Source organism: Gekko japonicus, unplaced genomic scaffold (assembly GCF_001447785.1).
Source record: "Gekko japonicus isolate JY-2015 unplaced genomic scaffold, Gekko_japonicus_V1.1 scaffold521, whole genome shotgun sequence".
Taxonomy (NCBI): domain Eukaryota; kingdom Metazoa; phylum Chordata; class Lepidosauria; order Squamata; family Gekkonidae; genus Gekko; species Gekko japonicus.
In genome coordinates this window covers 140,988-156,676 of record NW_015161965.1, presented here as the reverse complement: position 1 = coordinate 156,676, position 15,689 = coordinate 140,988, and positions in this window count along the sequence as shown.

The window sequence follows — 15,689 nt, the reverse complement described above, 5'->3', positions numbered from 1 at the left end:
GTCATGGAACACAATCCACTGCTAGGCCTCTTCGCCCCTGACCGCCAGACCCCACAGATGCTGTCTTTTCGGGTGCTCCGCTGGTCCATCTTTCTGGCCAGCTACCAGTATACGCTGGTCCATCGCCCCGGGAAAGCAATGGGTCACACTGACGTGCTAAGCCATCTTCCCCTGCTGTCTTGCGACCCTGATACACCCCCCGCACACCACGTCACCCTGATGGAGGACCTGCCTGACTGCCCGGTACAGGTGTCTGAGGTTGCGAGGCTCACATGCCGGGATTGCATCCTCTCCCGGGTCTTGGACTGGGTGGGGAGGGAGTGGTCCACCAGTCCAGTGGGACCAGAGTTTACCGTATTCTCATCCCAGAGGGGTGCGCACAAGGGGTGCCTGCTCTGGGGCAGCAGGGTAGTGGTGCCTGCACCTCTGCGAAATAGATTCATCGCAGCCCTGCACGAAAATCACCCGGGGGTTTTAAGGATGAAAGCCCTGGCCCGGAGTTATGTGTGGTGGCCGGGTCTTGATAGCGGAATTGAAGACAAGGTGAAGCGTTGCCAGATGTCCCAGGAGTCATGGCTGGAGCCACTGAGGGCTCCGGTGCAGCCATGGGAGTCTTCACACAAACCCTGGGCTAGGCTTCACTTGGACTTTGTGGGGCCCTTCCAAAGACAAATTTTCTTTATCTTAGTTGATTCATACACAAAGTGGTTGGAGATGGTTCCAGTGCCCTCCACGTCATCTTGCTCAGCCATCAGAGCAATGTGGCAGATATTTAGTACTCACGGGATACCGGTCTCCCTGGTGACAGACAACGGCACGGCCTTCACCTCCTCGGAATTCCAGGAGTTCGTGTAGTATTACGGGATCAGGCACATTTGCTCGGCTCCGTTTCACCCCGCCACCAACGGCTAAGCTGAGTGCATGGTCCGGACTACGAAAGACTCCCTGTGTTGCATGGACAAGGAGGACTGGGACTACAAGCTGGCTGCCTTCCTATTCAGCCAGCAAATGACACCCCATTTCACCACAGGCCGCAGCTCAGTGGAGCTACGAATGGGACGGCGCCTCACCACCCAGCTAGACCGCCTCCATCCGGATAGGGCCCCAGAGCACAGCGTGGTCACGGAGGACCAGGAAGCTTCTCAAGGGTTCTTCCCGGCGGACCCAGTATATGCCCATAACTATGCCCACGGTACCGCATGGATCCCAGCCAAAGTAGTCCGGGTGACGGGCCCACATTCGTACGAGGTATCCTGTGAGGATGGCCAGCTGCTGTGATGACATATAGACAAGCTGTGCCACCGCATTCTCCCAGCTGCTCCAGAGATATCCGACGAGAGAGAAGCCGACTATCAGAGCACAGAAGAGCCAGAAGTATCTATTCAACCCCAGCTACAGTCAAGCGCTTCAACGGAGAGGGACGGCGGCGACAACCCAGAGCCGGCCTGCAGCCCGGATCCCAGCAGTGCATCTGCCTTGGCAGACACCCGGCACCTTCCCCAGAGAACCCAGGAGCGGCACAGGACAGCACTGCCCCAGCCGCCAAAGTACGCCGTTCAACGCGAGAATGACGGAGACCCGCATATCTCAAAGACTATGTTTGCTAGGGGAGATCTCAACCATGGTGGGAGGGGTGTTGTGTACTAATGGTGACCACACACACGGTTGCCATTCCACATGGCCATGCGAACTAGCCTAGCTTCGCATTCCTAGACAATAGAAGGAGAGGATCCTAGAGCCAGCTTATCGAGCCACCCGGATCCTCAAGGGAACCTATGGTTGCAGTAACTTTGTATATAATCCTGTCATGGGTATGGGTTTGTGTTTTGGGTGTGGTTTGTACTTGTATTTAAAGCGGCCTCTGGCCGGCTACTGTATCTCAAGTTTTCCTAATTCTAAAGTAAAGGATGAGCTGAAATCACTACACTATGTTTCAGTCTCAGTACTTTATAGGAGCAACCCTAAGTAGTTCTACTTAGAAGTGAGTCCCATTTTAGTCAATGGGGTTTACTCCATGGAAAATGCAATAGTAAGTTTGTCCAATTAGACGTTGGGTATGAAAGAATCCTCAAACACAAGATTTAAAAAAAATAAAAATGATATGGCTCCTTCAGTTCAAGACCTTTCCATGGCTGACTGAAAAATTGAATGTCAATAATATTAAGGAAGGCATTTAATAAAGACTTTATTTTTTAAATGGAAGGTGTTTAAAGCCTTGCTAAGTTAACAACAAAGTCACCTCAAGCAATACAATACAGTGATTTTTAGGGAACTTGACTAAGTTGCCAGTTTGACACATCAAAGTTCTATCCATCGTTGGGTAAAACACTGGTAGCTTCAATGGAGATCAGCCAAAAAAAAAAAGTAGTTGGATAATGATAAATTTTGCTCCTGCACATATCGTGATCTGAGATGTAGCTTGCTGCTGTCACCTGAGGATAAAGAAAAGGCCGATCTGGAAGGGTTAATTTTTTGTCAGAAGGGTTGATGCTCTCAGAGCTTGGTCCCTCAAAGCATGCAAGATGGCCAAGAAGCAAAAAGCATGTGGACAAAAAAGCAAGGACCTCAAAAGTATTGCTTCTTGCCTGGAATATTTTTGTTAATGATTCTTGTCTTAGTAAACAAATGGAAATGTTCTCTAATATTGGCAGCGATGAAAAACCACAGAACCTGAACTGTACCAGCCAGTGTAAAATCCCCACTTAGCCTTGTAGGCTGCTGCTTGCTTGGAATGGGGATGAGGAGGCATTGAGTCTTTAAACCAGCCTAAGCACCTTTGGTTGGCTTGGCTTGATATACTTAGGTTTATCTGTCTGAATAGGTGGCCAGTGAGAAGCTGCAAAAATTGATTGCTACTCGTCTACTGTAGATCATATTGTAGTCATTGGGTAATGGGAATTGCAGCAAGCCAGAACTATTAACCTGCTGGCCTTGTTAGCAGCGCTAGTTCATGGGAGAGGAAATTAAAAGGAGCTAAAGGCAGGGGCTGCTGACAGGCCCTGTGTTAAAGGTTAACATAGCAGACACGTTCCTAACCATCACTCTCTCTGCTGCTGCAATGGGTCCTGGGGGGCTGGAGGCACTTGCAGAATTATATTTCCCTTTTTTTTCTCTCCCAGAGAGAGTGAGAGGCAGGGAAAGGGGGTGGAGAAGCAAGAGACCTATTTGTTTGTCTTGTCTAATGTAATTTATGTTATTTATCAAAGAGACAGGCTATTTGGGAAACCAGATGGATCCAGGCTAAAAATGATCTGTATTTCAAAACGTGAAAAATGGATTTTGAGTGGACAAGGTGTGAGTTTCTGAGCCCTCCTGCGTTCCAGATTTTTCATCAGCCCTGCCACCCTTCTTTGCCTTGACCACAGGGTGAAAGCATAAGAATCATGCCTTGGGGTGCGAGGAGACAGCGTGTCTCTTCAAAAGAAAGAGTGTCCTGTTAAATTTCGTTTCGATTGTTAAAGAAGCTATCTCATTACTGGAAATACCTCCAGTGAGTGATGACAGGGATATGTTCTTGGAGCAACAAAACATTATTTAAGTGGGCTCTTCTGCAATTGCATGCAGTTGTGGAAACCAGCTGCCTTCTTCCCTCTGGTTTCTAGTTTCGTTTTTAAAACAATTCTACAAAGCAGACCAGTATTATTATGCTCATTTTGTAGATGGGGGGGGGGAGGGCTGAGGCTTGTCTTAGCTCCCCCCCCACCCATGTGTTTATGACAGACTTGGGTAACATTTGAATTTGGGACTTTTCCAGTCATAGCAGGGCTACCACCACACTAGCTTTCTATAGCTGCATCCTGTGCAGACTGATGTGCAATGTACTTAGTGGTTGGAGACATGGGCTACTGCAATGGGAGAGAATGGCAAGTCCAGTCCTATTCCTCTGCCATATATATCCTGTGTATGTGTAGAAGTTGGAACTAGCTCCCTGCCCTTCCCTCCAGCTTGCTTTGCATGGGGGTTTAGGAACAGTGTGAGTAGAACTCAGGTCGCTGTGTGCAAGTTCTTGAGTTTTCCTCCTATGTAATATGATTTCCTGAATGAGCAAATATACCCTTGGAGTGTGAGGGTTGAGAAAGATGTCCAAAAACATCAAGATGTTGCACTTATCCCAAGTGGGTTACAGGACAGACTGTAGATAGACTTTATGCATGCCTGACTCCAGGTGTTTAGTGGGGCTTGGTCAGGGGCTTTCTTAACATGTGAACGATCAGAACCCTATTCATTGGCCACTCAGTGTTCGGCTATCTTCTCCCCTCCTCAGCTGTGTCAGCCCAGATGGCTTGTTGAGCCCTTGCAAGCTTGGTGAGTTGTGAGCTGTATGAACACATACTGTACAGATGTTGGAGGGGAAAAAGGAGAAAGTTTGTATGACTTCATTAAAAATAGATGTGAAAAAACCTCACAGGGCAGAGGAGAGAATGGATGGTACTTCTTTTTGTTTGCTTTGCTGAAGGAGAGCATCATAATCTAACTGTGGGCAGATGAGGGTGGGGAGCTACCCTGTCTCCTCTTCCAATGACTACAAAACGGCCTCCTAGCTATGTAAAGGCCGTTTAACCCACTGCATTAATCTGCCTCTGACAGTCTGGAGGGATGCTTCATTTATCACTGCCCCGTATTGGAGCCTGGATAAAGTTAATGCTGTGTCTAAAGGCGGCCCCTTAGTGAATCCTCCCCTCTTGGAATATGTGTACATTTAAATAAATGGCCTGGAGTAGAATAGGAAAATTAAAATATAACGGACTGGTGTCTCTGACTGCCTTCCTTACTGGAAATCTGCAACTAAGCTTGCATTTAGGGTATTATTTCAGACAGTGTTAGGAAAGAAGATGTCAGCTACGCTGCCATTGTATGTGGGGAGGGGTAGGAGGCTGCTGGGTGAACATTTTAATGTGCTGGAATGTTAACTTTCACTCCTTCTCGCTGAAGTCTTATCTGTTCGCCGGGTGCCTGTCCTTGGTGCTTCCTGCGCTTTGCTCTACATAAGAACATAAGAGAACATAAGAGACGCCAATGTTGGATCAGGCCAAAGGCCCATCCAGTCCAACACTCTGTGTCACACAGTGGCCAGAAATACCAGTGCCATCAGGAGGTCCAGCAGTGGGGCCAGGACATTAGAAGCCCTCCCACTGTTGACCCCCCCCCCAAGCACCAAGAAGACAGAGCATCACTTGCCCCAGAGCCCCTAGCTATACCTTGTGGCTAATAGCCACTGATGGACCTCTGCTCCATATGCTTATCTAATTCCCTTTTGAAGCCGTCCATGCTTGTAGCACCCACCACTTCCTGTGGCAGTGAATTCCATGTGTTAATCACTCTTTGGGTGAAGAAGTACTTCCTTTTATCCGTTCTAACCCGACCGCTCTGCAGTTTCATGGAGTGCCCACGAGTTCTTGTATTGTGAGAAAGGGAGAAAAGTACCTCTTTCTTTACCTGCTCTTTCCCATGCATAATCTTATAAACCTCGATCATGTCACCCCTCAGTCGTCTTTTCTCCAAGCTAAAGAGCCCTAAGCGCTTTAACCTTTCCTCATAGGGAAAGTGTTCCAACCCTTTTATCATTCGAGTTGCCCTTTTCTGCACTTTTTCCAAAGCTATAATATCCTTTTTAAGGTGTGGTGACCAGAACTGCACACAGTATTCCAAATGAGGTCTCACCATTGATTTATATAGGGGCATTATTATATTGGCTGATCTGTTTTCAATACCCTTCCTAATAATCCCCAGCATAGCATTGGCCTTCTTTATTGCAGTCACACACTGTCTCGACATTTTCAGTGAGTTATCCACTACAACTCCAAGATCTCTCTCTTGCTCAGTCTCTGCCAGTTCAGACCCCATCAATGTGTATTTATATTTAGGATTTTTGGCTCCAATGTGCATCACCTTGCACTTGGCCACATTGAACCCCATTTGCCATGTTGACGCCCACTCGCCCATCCTTGACAGATCCCCTTGGAGTGCCTCACAATCCTCACTGGTTTTCACCACCCTGAACAACTTTGTATCATCCGCAAATTTAGCCACTTCACTGCTTACTCCCATCTCCAAATCATTAATCACATTCCTCTGCCTGGGAATGTGAACCCGTTAGTTTAGGCACAACCCGTTCGCACCTCTGATTGGCTTGGCTCCATCAGGGGACCTCACTTTGAACGCAGTATATCTTCTCCCTTTCCCACCTTTAGGGTTAGCTCTAACGTGGAATGTATGCAAAGATGACCTGCATTTACTGTACTCAATAAACTTGATGCTTTTGAAGGAGGAACGTTGAGACTGGTTGCTGTGGGACTCTGACAGAGTGTTAGAGCGATGAGGAAGGAACTGAAATAACTACTGATCCTGACCCTGTACCTCAACATGAATGATGAGGAAGGAGGGGGGTGTTTCGACTACTAACCCAGGAGTGGTCCCTATCATGACAGAGGAGACCCCTGTCACGATTGGTGCAAGTGGGGGGCTTGGGTATGAGAAGCCCTGGCAGGATCCATACACATGGGCCCGCTTTCCCATGGACACCCGAGGGTTGTGGATTACTACCCACCAACCGGGGGGCACCAGCTGCTATGAGAGTGGATACGATCCCGGAAAGTACAGCGGCACGGCCAAGGACCAGCTGGAAAGGGTGAAAACCCAATATCCCTGGTGGCCTGAGTGAGGGAAGTGGGAGATGCAGAGAATTGTCTCAAAATGATTAAGATGACAGCTCCCAAAGTGTACCTGAAGACCCCAGGAGTGATACTAAAGACCCTCCGTCCCAAGCTGAAGGAGCCTGTGCATGACCAGTGGATGCGCCAAGGGCTCTGCCTCCATTGTGGAGAGGCAGGCCACTACATTGCCTTCTGTCCAGCGGTGGTCATGCCACCAGCTTCCAAGACTCTTGAGCGGAAGGGATCTGAGACACCTGCAAAGAAAAGTCTATGCCCAAAGCTGCCACTGACCTTGCAACTTGGCACCCAATCCGGGGCCACATCCTCCAGCGGAGACGAGAACCCTCAGCCGGTGGGAAAAGGCCAGGACCTGCTGTAAAAGGTGCAAAGCAGCAGGTCTGAGAACAGTCTGCACCTCAATTGGTGAGCAGCCACCTCCCTTTGTTTTTCATGACTGTTCAATGCTCAACCCAGAGATGGGGACCCAGGTGCACATGAGGGCTCTTATAGATTCAGGGTGTGCTAGAGACTTGATTGGTCCTTCTGCAGTGATGGGGTTGGGGATCCCAGTGCAACGATTACCCGAGCCCCTAATTTTTACTCAGATAGATGGCTCAACCACGTGTGAGCCTTGTAACTACCAAACCATGCCTCTCATTATGGGCACAGAGACTCACTGGGAAACCCAAGCGTTTGTTGTGAATCCCATGGTGCTAGAGAGTTTTCAATGGTGCTAGAGTCCCTGGCTCACAGCCCATGACCCTTACATCCAGTAGAGTGAAGGAACTGTCAACTTTGTGGCTCCTGGATGTAGCACTCATGCTTGGTTACCCGAGTGAGGGGAGGTGCCTCCGGACGTCTTGGTCCATGCCTGTTTGGCTTAGGAGGAATGAGACTCCATTCCAGTGGAATATAGAGACTTGGCCAGGGTGTTCAAGGAGGAATAAGTGGATGAACTCCCCCCCCCCACCATAATATGGACTGTGCCATCGAGATTCTGTCAGGTCACAAATTGCCCAAAGGGAAACTGTACTCTATGAACCCCACTGAAAAGGAGGAGTTGAGGAAGTTTATTGACAAAAATTTGGCTCGGGATTTCATTCGTCCCACCTCTTCCCAGTTTGCGGCCCCTGTTCTCTTCCAGAAGAAGAAAGACGGGGGTCTACAGCTGTGCACAGACTACCGGGGCTTGAATGCAGTGTTCACCACAAACGCTTACCCCCTGCCTTTGATCAAAGACCTCCTGGCGGAGGCTGCTAAAGGGAAAATCTTCACTAAGTTGAAGGGACGCATACTTTCGAGTGCGCATCAGGGAGGGGGATGAGCCTAAGACTGCATTCAATACTCCATTGGGCCAGTTTGAATACCTAGTAATGCCGTTCGGTCTACAGGGCCCCCCGGGGGTGTTCATGAACTTAATAAATGAAGTGTTGCACAAGCACCTTTTCAAGGGGGCCCTAGTTTATCTAGATGATATTTTATTATATTCGCAAGATAAGGAGACACATGACACTCTATGAACACAAACTGTTTGCCCAATTGTCTAAGTGCGAGTTTCACCAAACGGAAGTAGACTTCCTAGGCTACCACATCTACCCCGGGATGGGAGGCTCCCCAGACCCAGCGCCACCTCCAATCCTTCTTAGGATTCACCAATTTCTATAGGGCGTTCATCTTGAACTTTGCTCGAGTGAGCCTGCCTCTCACTGACTTGCTAAAAACTAAAGGGAAGGGGCAAGAGAGTACTAAGCCCGGGGCCTGTTTAGAGTGGACTGCTGAGTGTCAGGAGGCATTCAAGAAACTAAAGGCACTGTTCACATCTGAGCCGATTCTAAGTCATCCGGATGAAAACAAAAAAAAATATTGTACAGGTTGATGCTTCAGATGTTGTGATGGGGGGGGCATCCTGCAGGAGGGAGCGGATGGGAGGCTTCACCCTCTGGCGTATATGTCAAAAAACTCCACTGAACAGAATTGGGTGGTTTGGGACAAGGAAGCTGCCATTATTAAGCTAGGATTAACTACCTGGATACACTGGTTAGAGGGGTCACGGGTCCCATTTGAGGTGTGAACTTGGAGGCGCTGTGCACTCCCTGCAACCTCAATGCAAAGCTGTTCTGGTGGGTGGAGTTTTTCTCAAAGTTCTGTTTCACCCTCCAGCACTTCCCTGGAAAGGCGAACTCCCTAGCGGATGCTTTGTTCCACCTCCCACAACACGCCAGCCATTGGGAAGAGGTGGTAGACTCTATGTTCATGCCTTCCCAACTGGGAGGGGCGGTTTTAACCTGCAGTCAGATGAAGGCGGGGTTTGGTCAGTGGGATGAGCCGTGGGCTATCAAATTCAAGGAGGCATTTTCCGAGACAGATGGAACTGAAATAACTACTGCTGGTATCGGGGCAGCAGACTGTTTGTGCCAACCGCCCTCTGCGGGGATGTGATGCACTTTGGGCATGAATTGAAACTAGCTGGTCATTTTGGCTACCTGAAAATTCTTCACCTGTTGCAATGCCAGTTTTGGTGACCTCATATGTGGGCTAACATTTTACAGTATGTAGGGTCATGCCAAACCTGCCTAATGAGTAAAAAACGCCCTGGGAACCCACTGGGGTTAATCTGGCCACTGGAGACACCTAGCCAGCCCTGGGAGGCGATTTCTATGGATTTCCAAACTGAGAGCCAGTTTGGTGTAGTGGTTAAGTGTGCGGACTCTAATCTGGGAGAACTGGTTTGATTCCCCACTCCTCCACTTGTACCTGGCTGGATGACCTTGGGCAAGCCATAGTTCTGGCACAGCTATTCTTGAAAAAGAGCAGTTCTTGAAAGAGCTCTCTCAGCCTCACCTACCTCACAGGGTGTCTGTTGTGGGGAGGGGAAGGGAAAGGAGTTTGTAAGCTGCTCTGAGACACCTTTGGGTAGTGAAGGGCAGGGTATAAATCCAATCTCTTCTTCTTCTTTATTATTATGGACCTGCCTCCTAGCAAGGGGGAAATGGTGATTTAGGTGGTGGTGGACTTGTTTTCAAAGCAAGCACATTTTGTCCCTTTGAAACAGCTACCTGCGGCCAAAGACCTGGCCAAATTGTTCATGCTCCATGTAGTGAAACTGCATTCAGTGCCAACTAAGATAGTATCGGACCGCGGAACCCAGTTCGTTGCCAGATTTTGGAAGGAACTCATGCAGGAGTTTTGGGCATTGAAGAGGGTCTCAGTAGTGCCTACCACCCTGAGTCTGACAGCCAAACCGAGTGGGTCAGTCAAGTGGTTGAACAATTCCTCAGATGCTTTTCTAACTATCAACAAGATGATTGGGCTGAGCTGTTGCCATATGCAGAGTACAGTTATAACAATTCCATCCATTCGTCCACTGGATTGTCCCCCTTCAAAGCAGTAAATGGGTATGAAGGAGCCCCTCTCCCCACGGCAGGGACTTCGGACCCCCCTCCAGGGGACCTTCATACCTGGTGGCAGGGACTAAAGGTACATTGGCCCATCATCCAAAAGACTTTGGAAAAAGCTAAAGCAGATTATAAGACTCAGGCTGGAACATTCAGCCTGGCGTCTCTGTGTATCTGTCCACCAAGAACCTAAAGGGGCTCCAACCCAGCAGAAAACTGGGCTAGAAATACGTAGGGCCCTTTACAGTGGTGCGTAAGATCAATGACATGACTGTTGAACTGGAATTGCCTAAGACACTTAAAGGGATACATCCTATTTTTCATTAAAGTTTGTTGAAGTGGAACCCTGGACTGAATGCTTGGAGACCTCGTCCTCCAGCTCCACCTCTGCTTGATGATGAATGGTGAACCACACCACGAAGTTGCCCGGATTTTGGACTCGAAAGTTAAACGAGGGCATGTTTTTTATTTGGTGAAATGGAAGGACTTAGACCCCTCGCAGAATGAGTGGGTCGCTGAGGGCCATGTCAATGCTCCTAAATTGCTGCGTGCGTTTCATGAAATGTATCCAGATAAACCAGGTGGGGGGAGGCCTTCGGAGGGGCAGAATGTCAGCTACGCTTCCATTGTATGTGGGAAGGGGTGGGAGGCTGCTGGAATGTGCTGGAATGTTAACTTTCTTATCTGTTAGCCAGGCGCCTGACCTTGGTGCTTTGCACACTTTGCTCTGCCTGGGAATGTGAACCTGTTAGTTTAGGCACAACCCATTCACACTTCTGATTGGGTTGGCTCCATCGGGGGACCCCACTTTGAATGCAGTATATCTTCTCCCTTTCCCGTCTTTAGGGTTAGCTCTAACACAGAATGTATGCAAAGATGACCTGCCTTTACTGTACTCAATAAACTTGATCCTTTTAAAGGAACATTGTTGAGACTGATTGCTGTGGGTCTCTGACAGCAGGTTTGTTAAAAGGCACCTAGAAGTGATAAACGGGGAGTGGAGGATTTCCTGTTTTTGTAGGAAGAAAAAAGAGGTTCAGAAGAAGGAGCCATGCAGGCAGCACAATCCTTGGAAATAGGGCCAAAAATCTAAACTTTATTCTAAAGTTTCTAGCTCTGAGGGTCGCAGAAAGGGGTTTGAAAGGAATAATAATTTCAAGGGCAGCTATTTTGAATCAGGTCCCATTGACTTCCAGCCACTGGTGAATATTGCTTGAGAATTAAGCATGCTGGAATCCTGCTGCGCCACCCCCCCCCCTCACATATAATCATAAGCAAAATGCTGATCCATGCGAAATTGTGCATATGATTCACACACTGTGAAAAGGCGCAGCTCTCTTTGGGTTAACCTGCTCCCTGCCCTTCCTCCCTCCCCTTGTGCACAGCTTGTCTTTGGTAGCTGTCTCTCTTCTAAAGATGGAGGCACACAGAACAGGTTCCTCTCTGATGACATTCTGAATTGTTGGGCGAGTTTGTATGGCTGGCGGTAGTACTCTCGTCCATTTAAGGCAGTGATGGCGAACCTTTTAGAGACCGAGTGCTCAAACTGCGACCCAAAACCCACTTATTTATCGCAAAGTGCCGACAAGGTAATTTAACCCGAATACTGAGGTTTTACTTTAGAAAAAACAACTCATACATTAACTTAAGATGATCCAAACAAAGTAAGGAAAGCAATCCCAAATTTGGCACTTTAATGATGGTCTGGGCCTGGCTGGGGCGATGGCAGGCGTGCCCACAGAGAGGGCTCTGAGTGCCACCTCTGGCACCCGTGCCATAGGTTCGCCACCACTGATTTAGGGTTTTAAAAGTAAGACCCTGGACTTTAAATTGCACCTGCAAATGAATTGGGAATCTGTGGAGTCCTTTCAACATTGGTGCATTGTGGGGAGGTCGGGGTATAAATGTGATTAATAAATAAATAAAATATGTTGTCTATGATCAGTTCCCACTAACATCTTTCTGGTGCATCTTAAACCAAGACCAATTCCCCACAAGCAGCTGCACCACCCTTGCTCTTCTGTTTCCCCCGCTTGCATTGGTCAATTCGCTGCGCGGCGGCATTTTGACCTGCAGCTCCCTCCAATTTCCCCCACGTCTTCTCGATCCTTGTTTTTTGAGATTGAGAAGACGCAGGGGAAATGGGGGGGGAAAAGGCGGAGGGGAAATGGGGGGGGGGGAGCTGCGGGTCAAAATGCGACCGGACAGTGAATAGTGTGAAATTGGCCAATGCAAGCAGGAGAATCAAAACAGTGAGGGTGGCACAGCTTCTTGTGGGAAATCGGTTCAAGTGAAGTTTCCAAGCAATCTTTAAAGATAAACCATGTGGCAGTAATTTCACCAGGATGTGACTGGAGCATGAATATTAATGCACGTTTCTCTGAAAGATGGCTGCCATTTATACTAGTTTTGCAGAGTAGGGGAATGGACGAGAAAAAGGTTGTGGTTCTTGCAGGATGATGATGTCTAAGAGGCCTGGCCAGAATTACCCATGATTGTGGATCCATAGAATCCATCCTGGAATATTTTGCAAGAGGCTATACATAGGGCCATGACCTGGATAGCCCAGGCTATCAGAACTTGGAGGTTTAAACAGGGCTGGCCCTGGTTACTATTTGGATGGGAGACCACCAAGGGAGTATAGGGTCACTATGAAGAGGCAGGCAATGGCAAACCACTTCTGAACTCTCTTGCCTTGAAAACCATCTGGGGTTGCTGTAGGTCAGCTGTGACTTGACAGCAAATAAATGAATACATATGGGAGGACCTGACCTGCATGGTCTAGGCTAGCCTGTTCTCCTCTATTCTTGGGAACTAAGCAAGATTGGCCCTGGTTAGTACTTAGATGGGAGACCACCAAGAAAGTCCATGGTTGTTACCCACAGGCAGGTAATGGCAAACGGCCTCTGAACATCTCGTCTTGAAAACCCCATGGAGGTCACCATAAGTTGGCTGCAATTTGACAGCACATTCCACTTTACTTATGGGACTCTGCTCCTCGGCCACTAGATGGCAGCATTGTATCACCATCAACCTTTACAGTTAAGTCAGGAACAAAGGGAAGGCTGGGACCTCATTCTGGGATTCTTGTACCAACTGTTAGCTTAGAAGATGGGCTGACCCAAGACATCGTACCCCTCAAAGGGTCTGTACAGCACTCTCTGTGACCTACTGTCCCTTGACAGCATCACTGACAATAATGGGATATGACTTTGATCAAATTTTGATGTTGGGTGAAGACATTGATCTGAGTAATTTGAACTTTAAAAAGAAGCTAAAATTACCCGAGTCCAAAGTCTTTCTTCTGCTAAGTGAGAGTCATTTTCTGTCTGACATAAGGAGTCTTCCTTCTAAGGACTTCACACTTAGTGGAAGGGAGTTTTGGGATCCAACCCTACATTTAAATAATAGAAAACAAGTGCTATACAAAACAAAGAGAATATAATCTTCAATACTGTGTCCCCAAATCTGATGCTTTCATCAAGGCCCAAGTATCTTGCTTAATTACTCCCTTTGAATTAATAGTGTTCCAAAACAAAATCAGTGGATGCTCATAGAATCATAGAGTTGGAAGGGGCCATACCTATACCATTTCTAGATGGGCTCGCATTCTTCTGGGAGAAAACAGAGGCAAAAAAGTCATTAAGCCTGTCTGCTTTTTCTCTGTCCTCCACCAGAGTTTCTCCTTCTACTCCCAAAAACGGTCCAATTGCCTCTTTTACCTTTTGTTTGGTTCTCACATATCTGTAGAAGTTCTTTTTACTGTAGCAAGCAGCCCTGGCCAGACCCAACTCATACCGAGCTGTAGTTTCACTGATGGCTGATCTGCAGTACCTAGTAACTCTCATATACTCCTCTTTAGAGGTCTGACCTTCCCTGCATTTCCCTCCATTTCCTTTTTCTCCCTTAGTTTATTCTGGAGCTCTCGGTTCATCCGCATCGGTTTCTTGGAGCCCTTACCATGTTTCTGTCTTGCTGGAATAGTGAAGGCTTGAGCTCACAAAAGCTCATGTTTGAGAAGAGCCCACCCTTCACTCGCTCCTTTCCCTTCCAGCACACTCCCCCATGGAATGATGCCCATCAAGCTTCTGAGTTCATTGAAGTAGGTTCTACGAAAAATCTAACCTACGAGTCTTGCTATGAACTTCCTTGATCCCCCACAGCAACTGGAATTCAAAGAGGACATGGTCACTTCCCCTTAAGGTCCCCACCACCTTCACCCCGTCTACCATTTCTTCCCTGTTGGTTAATATTAAGTCCAGTATGGCCGAGCCCCTTGTAGCTTCCTCCACCATTTGAAAAAGGAAGTTGTTGGCCAGACAGGTCAGGAAGTTGCGTGATACTTGTCGCTTTGTGGAGCCTGTCTTCCAGCACACATTGGGGAAGTTGAAGTCTTCTATAAATATAAGGTTCTGATACTCTACCAAACTGTTCAAGGAGGGCAGCATCCATTTCCTGTCCCTGGTCAGGTGGTCTGTAGCAGACACCAACAACAATACCCTTTGTCCTACCTCCCCTTATTTCCACCCATATACTTTCCACGGGGCTGTCAACCACATTCTCCAGAACTTCCTGACAATCTAGCCCTCTCTTCACATACAGCGCCACTCCGCCTCCTCTTCTACCCTTCCGTTTTTTCTTGAACAACTCATACCCATCCACTACCACATCCCAGTCATGAGAATCATCCCACCAAGTCTCAGTGATTCCTATTATATCGTAGCCCTCTGTTTGCAAGAGAATCTCAAGCTCTTCCTTCTTATTACCGATACTATGGGCATTGGTATATAGGCACTTGTAGCCTTGTACCTTTGTTTGACCTGTCCTACCCAGGTGGGCCCCCACTGTTTTCTCTTCTTCATTGAAGTCCCCCTGTTGATCGTCCCCTTCCCCTTGTGGCTTCTGTTTAAAGCTCTCCTGATTAAGCTCTCCAGGTTCTTTCCAAACGTTTTCTTCCCTAACTTTGAGAGGAGAAGCCCATCATGTGCTAGAAGGCCTTCGCTAAGAAAACTTATCCCATGGTCCCAGAACCCAAAGCACTCCTGCCGGCACCACCATCTCAGCCAACGATTCACCTCGAGTATGGTCTGTTCTCCTCGCATTCCTCTTCCTATGACTGGAAGGATAGAAGAGAATGCCACCTGTGCTCCCAATGCCTTCATCATTGTTTCAATAGCATGTCATTTGAGTTAATTGGCATTTGAGAAAAATAAGTTCAGGTATCCACTCTTCTGTTGTTGGATTCCATTAAATTATCTATCTATGCTATATTCTTCAAGTAGGAGAAGGATTTCAGCATGAAAAACCAGTGGACATACTCAAATCCATAACATGTTTATAAAATAAAGAATACATTTAGGCAATATTTCCATGTGCTAGTGCTTGGAGGGGTGGGCCACACAATGGCAATGTTGAGGAATAGGGGTGGTTACCACTCTTTCAAGTGGAGTATGTATTCCTGCTCCCTTCTCATTTCCCCCTGTATTAAAATAACAGGGAATAAAACACATTGAGGGCTATGAAGAACCTTCCTGGATCAGTTGAAAAATTCACCCAATCCAGTATCCTGTCTCCCACAGTAGCCAACCAGATGTCCCCAGTAGGGATGGGCACAAACTGGGAAATGTGATTTGGTTCATGG